Source organism: Hypanus sabinus, chromosome 20 (genome assembly GCF_030144855.1).
Source record: "Hypanus sabinus isolate sHypSab1 chromosome 20, sHypSab1.hap1, whole genome shotgun sequence".
Classification (NCBI taxonomy): domain Eukaryota; kingdom Metazoa; phylum Chordata; class Chondrichthyes; order Myliobatiformes; family Dasyatidae; genus Hypanus; species Hypanus sabinus.
The window spans coordinates 57407363-57415394 of record NC_082725.1 but is presented as its reverse complement, the minus strand read 5'-3'; the positions used below and the strand labels follow the sequence as shown (position 1 = coordinate 57415394).

General features: G+C 44.0%; 1 long non-coding RNA gene across 1 annotated transcript in view; it reads right to left on the bottom strand.

Annotated features, from left to right (window-relative positions):
- Positions 1-1485: 1485 nt before the first annotated feature.
- LOC132378569 (uncharacterized) overlaps positions 1486-8032 on the bottom strand; it is a 53547-nt gene continuing 47000 nt past the window's right edge. The window contains exon 3 of the long non-coding RNA XR_009507111.1: positions 1486-2083. This is a non-coding gene — a long non-coding RNA (uncharacterized LOC132378569). The remainder of the gene's footprint in view (positions 2084-8032) is intronic.

Here is an 8032-nt window from a genome sequence, read left to right as displayed (position 1 = left end):
AGAAGTGGTAGGGGCAGGTTTGTTATTGTCATTTAAAGTAGAATTGTACAGGTATATGGACAGGAAAGGAATGGAGGGTTATGGGCTGAGTGCAGGTCGGTGGGACTAGGTGAGAGTAAGCGTTCGACACAGACTAGAAGGGCCGAGATGGCCTGTTTCTGTGCTGTAATTGTTACATGGTTATATGGTTAATGTGCTGTCTGGGGTAAAGGCAAATACATTAGAGACTTCTAAAAGACATTCAGATATGCACATGAATATGAGGAAGATGGAAGAATATGGACATTGTGTAAGTAGGAGGGATTAGTTTTTGGGTGTTTTTGATTTGCTTTTTAGCTGGTTGATACAACGTTTCAGGAGTACTTCGTAAGGATCCATCCACTGCAGATAATCCAGTTTCAAATGGCTCAAGGCATTTAAATCTGCTCAAATAAACATTCAGCAGAAGGTGCTTGCCATGATTCAGAACTTGAAGGACTCTGGAGATATTTAGTTAGACAGGCTGGAGGAAACTTTGATTCCATTGAACATGATATCAGGCGGGAAGACCATTAATGAACAGCTTGCATGCAACCACTAAGAGTTCTTCAATTCTATGCTGGATTCATTGGAAGCTTTGGTGATGTTTTTCAAGTCACGTTTATCATCATGTGTACATGTAGAGTGAGCAGCAGGGACAAGGGAAAACTTGCTTGCAGTAGCATCCCAGGCATCCAGACAACACTCAGAACACGTTAGACATAAGTTAGACAGTGAAGCAATTAAAAAAAAACTGCAAAAGCAAGACATTAGTGCAAAAAAGGACACTATCAGATTCAACCCCATGATAGGGCAAAAGGTGGTCCGATATGTTCTGTTGTTGAGCTAGGATTAGGGCTGTGAAGATCAGTTCAGGTACTTGATGGTTATAGGAAAGAAGCTGTTCCTGAACTAGGTGGTTTGGGACTTCAGGTGCCTGGGCCTTCTGCCTGAAAGTAGAAGAGGGCATGAACCCTGGAGAGGGGTCTTTGATGCTAAATGGTGCCTTTTTGAAGTAAATCTTAAGTGCTGACAATGATGCCATGATAGGCTGGCCTGTGCCCATTACTCTCTGCAGCCTCTTGTATCCCTGTACATTGAAATTACTATACGCAGCCAGTCTGGATACTTTCAACAGTGATGTTACCAGTCAGATACTTTCAACAGCAAATCTGTAGAAGTTTTTTGGAGTATTTGGTGACATGTCAGATCTCCTGAAGCTTCTAAGAAAGCAAAGGCTTAATGACATCTGATTGGAATCCCTCAATGAGTCAATGGCAATTGCAATAAGAGTCACATGACTATTCTGACTGCCACAGATCAAATCATCGGAACACTGACAGTGTTTCCCGTAGTCAGTTTGGTCAGAGCCTTGCAGTGTGGAAGAATGGCATCTGTGTTTTATTCTACACAACATATTGGGAGTGACATAACACAGAGGAGTGCAGATGCAGGAGGTTAAAAAGCCTCATCACTCCTCTGGGATGAGAGCACTGAAGATAGTTTGTGAAGGAAGGTTTGGAGATGGTACAACTATCTCCAGACCAGTTGCATTCAGAACTGAACACGATCCCAGGAAACACTCATAGCTACAAGTTTCATACAGAAAAATATTTATTGAGATACAGCACAGAGTGGGCCCTTGCAATCCTTTGAGCCATGGCACCCAGCAACCCCCTAGACCAGGGGTCAGCAACCTTTACCACTGAAAGAGCCACTTGGACCCATTTCCCACAGAAAAGAAAACACTGGGAGCCACAAAACCCGTTTGACATTTAAAATGAAATAACACTGCATACATCGTTTTGTTTTGCCTTTATGCTATGTATAAACAAACTATAATGTGTTGCATTTATGAAATTGATGAACTCCTGCAGAGAAAACGAAATTACATTTCTGCATGCAACAAAAACATTTTGACCTCCGAAAAAAAGACGTTGGGTTGAAGGTTACTTTTAAGTAAAATACTCAATGTCTATTTGAGTCCTTCTTGTATTTATGAAAAACGCCAAACTTAAATTTGCCGCCAGCAGCAAACCAAAAATAACGTCAGCCAGCTGTCAACCTGAAAAATAAAAGGACTATTTCACTGAACAATGAAAACATATGAATATACGTAAAATAATAGGCAATTAAAATATTTATCATACTTGGTCAGGTTGACTCACACCTGACAATGCAGTCGTATTCAGTAGGGATGGATCGATGCTTAGGGGAGTGACCGGGAAGGATAATGTGTGTTTTTCCTCTCTGAACTCACAGAAGCGTTTCCCAATTGATGTTTGCATTGCGATGATTGCAGAATGGAAATACTCCGAATTTATCATGTCGTGACCTTGTTTGAACTCTCTCAAATTGGGGAAGTGAGACAATGTGCCTTTCTGTAAATCTCTGGCAAGCAACGTCAGCTTGCGCTCGAATGCCAAAACATCCTCCAACATGTGCAGGTCTGTGCGTCCTTTCCCCTGAAGAGCTGTGTTCAGCGTGTTCAGGTTCGCTGTCATGTCTACCATGAAGTGTAGCTTTTCCAGCCACTCTGGCTGTTCCAGCTCAGGAAAGGTGAGCCCTTTGCTGCCCAGGAAAGTTTTCACTTCTTCCAGACACGCGACAAAGCGTTTCAGCACCTCCCCTCTGGACAGCCAGCGATAAAAACACGTTGTAGCGGTGTGCTACACGCAGTCAGTAAACTGCAGTCAAAGATAGCTTTATTCGAACTAAACAGCCTTGCTTTTAAGCCTCCCTCAACCCGCCCCCCATGGGCGCGGATGCTGCAAAAGACACGTACTCACAAACCCCGTAGGCTATCTCCCTTAGCCTGAACGCTGGCTAATTGTGAGCCGGTTCGGATGTGTCAGGAAATGGGTCGCCACAACGTCTTATTTAGATTGTACAAGATCACCATAATCTTCAAATTTAGATTTACATTTCAAAAACTAACAAACTAACATAAAATACATTTTAATTAAATACTGACCATGTAGCGGTGTGCTACACGCAGCGCTAAAATTACGACACGGAGTCGGTAACTGCAGTCGAAGGAAAAAACTTTATTCGAAATCTTCAGCCTCACTTTTAAGCCTCCCTCAACCTGCCCCCCATGGCGCAGAGGCTCCAAAGCTCTGTGCTCGCAAACCCCCGTAGGCTATCTAATTGTGAGTCGGTTCGGATGTGCCAGGAAAAGGGTCGCCACAACCAATTATTTCCCAAAGCAACAGGGAGCCGCAGCACAGACGTAAAAGAGCCACATGTGGCTCCGGAGCCGCGGGTTGCCGACCCCCGCCCTAGACTAATCATGGGGCAATTTACAATAACCAATTGACCTACCAACCACTACATCTTTGGAATGTGGCAGGAAAGCCATTCGGTCATGGGGAGAACATCCTTACTGCAGCAGCAGGATGAAGTCCTCTGGCTTGTTCCCACCAGGGTGCTCCTCCTGATTGAGCTGGAGAGGTTGCAGGAATGATTCACAAGGACATTTCCTGGATTGCAGAGCCACTTCCAGGCTGATGATGGTTTGAAAACCATTTCCATTCTCTTTGTAGCCCCGTTCCACCAAGATCCACCTGCAGAATTATAGTACATGGCAGTGCTTCTCCTCTCCACAGAAAGTATCTGAGAGCCATGACTAAACAAAGAGCAGCATTGCTCAAGAAATAATTTGAGAGGAGCTGTGATATCAGAATACTGTCACCAAGGCTAAACTGTTTATTCAGGGAGACTGACTGAAGCTCAACAGCATGCTTACAAGAGATTCAGTTTAGCAGCTGTGAAGTAAATGGAGCTTTAGTAAGTTTTAGCAAGCATTGTTTGGGTTTTTCCAGGTTTTCCTCCAGGCGACAGGCATTACAATAACAGGCTAAGGTTATTGTTCAATAATGAGGACCTTGCAGCTGAAAGAAAAAGCTCCTCCAAAAAAAACAATGAAATGTTTCATTAGCTGCCAGCTCAACTCAGTGGAGATGTGTTAAGTGAAGCCAACAATCCAGAACCATACTTGTAAAGTCTGATTTCAAAGAGAAATCTTACACAGCCGCTAGGGTTAAAAGGTAGAAGCTTGTTTATTGGAGTTATTTGAATCTTCTCAGAGGTGTCATAGAGTCATAGGATGCTACAACACAGAAACAGACCCTTTGGCCTGTCTAGTCCATGCTGAACTATTCGTCGGCCTAGTCCCATCAACCTGCACCCGAACCAAAGCCCTTCATATTCCTCCCATCCATGTACCAATCCGAATTTCTCTTAAATGATGAAATCAAACTCACATCCACCTCTTCCACTAGCAGTTTGTTCCACACACTTACCACCCTCTGAGTGAAAAGGTTTCCACTCATTCTCCCTTTAAATATTTCACCTATCATCCTTAATGTATGACATCTTGACATCTATACCCCTCATAATTTTGCATCCCTCTATCAAACCTCATCATTCTTCTACGCTCTAAGAAATAAAGTCGTAACCTATTCAACCTAAAGTTTCAGTCTGGCCCCAAGTCTGCTCCAGCACTGGCTGCCATTGCCGTACCTACATTCTCAAGAGTCCAGTTCACCAAATATTTCAGGATACCACAAAAACACCGGATCATACAGAGTGCTCAAAAGCATACCTCCCAAAATTACAGTGGTGCAACATTACAGTGGTGGATTGTAGTGATTGTAGTCTCAAAAAAGCATATTTAGTAGAATTGTTAGTAGTTTGTCTGGCCACCCAGTCTCTCTACTCCTCAAGTACCTCATTTGCACCTTTCTGCCTCTACCTACTATGCAACTCCTTTTCCTTAACTGGGGTCTCAATATATCTCAAAAACCAAGGTTCCCTACATATGTTATCTTCACTTTTTATTTTGACAGGAACATACAAACTGTACTCTCAAAAATTCAGTTTTGAAGGCCTCCCATTTACCAAGTACACCTTTGCAAGAAAGCACTTGCCAGATCCTTTCTGATATCAACAAAATTGTCCTTTCTCCAATTTGGAATCTCAACCCAAGGACCAGACCTATCCTTCTCCATGATAATCTTGAAACTAATTGAATTACGGTCAGTAGATCGAAAGTGTTTTTCAATACAAGCATCTGTTAACTGCCTGTCTCATCCCTAGTAGGGGATCTAGCATTGCACTCTCTCTAGTTGAGACCTCTATGTACTGATTAAGGAAATGTTCCTGAACACACTTCACAAACTAACCCATCTAGTCCTTTTACAGTATGGCAGTCCCAGTCAATATGTGAACAGGTAAAGTCACTTACTAGAACAACCTATGTTTCTTGCAACAGTCTATGATCTCTCTACAAATTTGTTCCTCTAAATTCTGTGGATTATTGGAGTGGCCTATAATATAGCCCCATTAATGTGGTCATAACTTTCTTAATTCTCAGTTCCACTAGACAAGCTCTCCAGTCTGTCGTAACTAAGCAATGCCATGACACTTCCCTAACTAGTAATGCCATTCCTTTAAACCCTCCCTCTCTGTCACATCTAAAACAATGCAACTCCAGAATATTAAGCTGCCATTCCTGCCAAGTCTCACTAATGGCTACAATGTCATAATTCTATGTGCTGATCCATGCCCTAAGGTCATTTGCCTTTTCTACAATAATCTGTGCATTTTTTACACAATTTAAAATGTTATTCCCATCGAGCTCAACCTTTCAATTCCTAACTTTGTATGTAGGCTTAACAACATTTTTCCCCACAAACTCTCCACTATCTGCTCTGGCACTCTGGTTCCCATGCCCCTGCAACTCTAGTTTAAAGCCCCAATGCCACACTAGCAAATCTTTCTCCATTAGTCCTACTTCAGTTCAGGTACAAACTGTTCCTTCTGTATAGGTCACATCTTCCATGGAATAGAAACAAATGATTTAAAAATCTGAAGCCCTCCCTCCTACACCAACTCCTTAGCCATGAGTTAAGTTGTTCTGCCTATCTCTAGCCTCACTAGCACATGGCATGGGTGGCGATCCTGAGATCACAACCCTTTAGCTTAACACCTAACTCCGTAAACTCACTTTTTAGAACCTTATCACCCTTATTACCCGTGTCATCGGTACCAATGGGGACCATGACCTTTGACTGTTCACCTTCACACTTAAAAAAACTGGAAGTCAATCCAAAATGTCCCTGATCTTGGCTCCTGGGAGGCAATATACCATGCAGGAATCTTGTTTTTGTCCACAGAGCCTCCTGTTTATTCCCCTGATGGTTGAATTCCCTATCACTACAGCTCACCTCTTGTCTTCTATACCCTTCCAAGCAGCAGTGGCAGAGACCTGGCTGCTGTGACTTTCCACTGCTACGTCATCCCCGCCACCAACAACATCCAAAGCAGTTTACCTGTTGTTGCGGGGATGGCCACAAGCGTACTTTGAACTGGCTGCCTATCCCTTTGTTCCATTCTGACAGCCAATCATTTAACTTGGTTTTGCATTTTGGGTGAGCAGCCGGTGAGTGAGTGGGCCAGTGAAGGAGTGGAGCTTTGAGGCTTTAAGAACATAGGACATAGAATAGTACAGCACATTAGTGGGCCTTCGGCCCACAATGTAGTGCTGACCCTCAAACACTGCCTCACATATAACCCCCCCCCACCTTAAATTCCTCCATATACTTGTCTCGTAGTCTCTTAAACTTCACTAGTGTGTCTGCCTCCACCATTGACTCAGGCAGTGCATTCCACGCACCAACCACTCTCTGAGTGAAAAACCTTCCTCTAATATCCCCCTTGAACTTCCCTCCCCGTACCTTAAAGCCATGTCCTCTTGTACTGAGCAGTGGTGCCCTGGGAAGAGGCGCTGGCTGTCCACTCTGTCTATTCCTCTTAATATCTTGTACACCTCTATCATGTCTCCTCTCATCCTCCTTCTCTCCAAAGAGTAAAGCCCTAGCTCCCTTAATCTCTGATCATAATCCATACTCTCTAAACCAGGCAGCATCCTGGTAAATCTCCTCTGTACCCTTTCCAATGATTCCACATCCTTCCTATAGTGAGGCGACCAGAACTGGACACAGTACTCCAAGTGTGGCCTAACTAGAGTTTTATAGAGCTGCATCATTGCATCGCGTCTCTTGAACTCTACCCCTTGACTTATGAAAGCTAACACCCCATAAGCTTTCTTAACTACCCTATCTACCTGTGAGGCAACTTTCAGGGATCCATGGACATGTACCCCCAGATCCCTCTGCACTCCACGCTACCAAGTACCCTGCCATTTACTTTGTACTCTGCCTTGGAGTTTGTCCTTCCAAAGTGTACCACCTCACACTTCTCTGGGTTGAACTCCATCTGCCACTTCTCAGCCCACTTCTGCATCCTGTCAATGTCTCTTGGCAATCTTCGACAATCCTCTACACTATCTACAACACCACCAACCTTTGTATCATCTGCAAACTTGCCAACCCACCCTTCTACCCCCACATCCAGGTCGTTAATAAAAATCACGAAAAGTAGAGATCCCAGAACAGATCCTCGTGGGACACCACTAGTCACAACCCTCCAATCTGAATATACTCCCTCCACCACAACACCCTGCCTTCTGCAGGCAAGCCAATTCTGAATCCACCTGGCCAAACTTCCCTGGATCCCATGCCTACTGACTTTCTGAATAAGCCTACCATGTGGAACCTTGTCTAAAATCCATGTAGATCACATCCACTGCACTATCCTCATCTATATGCCTGGTCACCTCCTCAAAGAACTCTATCAGGCTTGTTAGGCACGATCTGCCCTTCACAAAACCATGCTGACTGTCCCTGATCAGACCATGATTCTCTAAATGCCCATAGATCCTATCTCTAAGAATCTTTTCCAACAGCTTTCCCACCACAGCCATAAGGCTCACTGGTCTATAATTACCCAGACTATCCCTACTACCTTTTTTGAACAAGGGGACAACATTCTCCTCCCTCCAATCCTCCGGTACCATTCCTGTGGACAACGAGGACATAAAGATCCTAGCCAGAGGCTCAGCAATCTCCTCCCTCGCCTCGTGGAGCAGCCTGGTGAATATTCCGTCAGG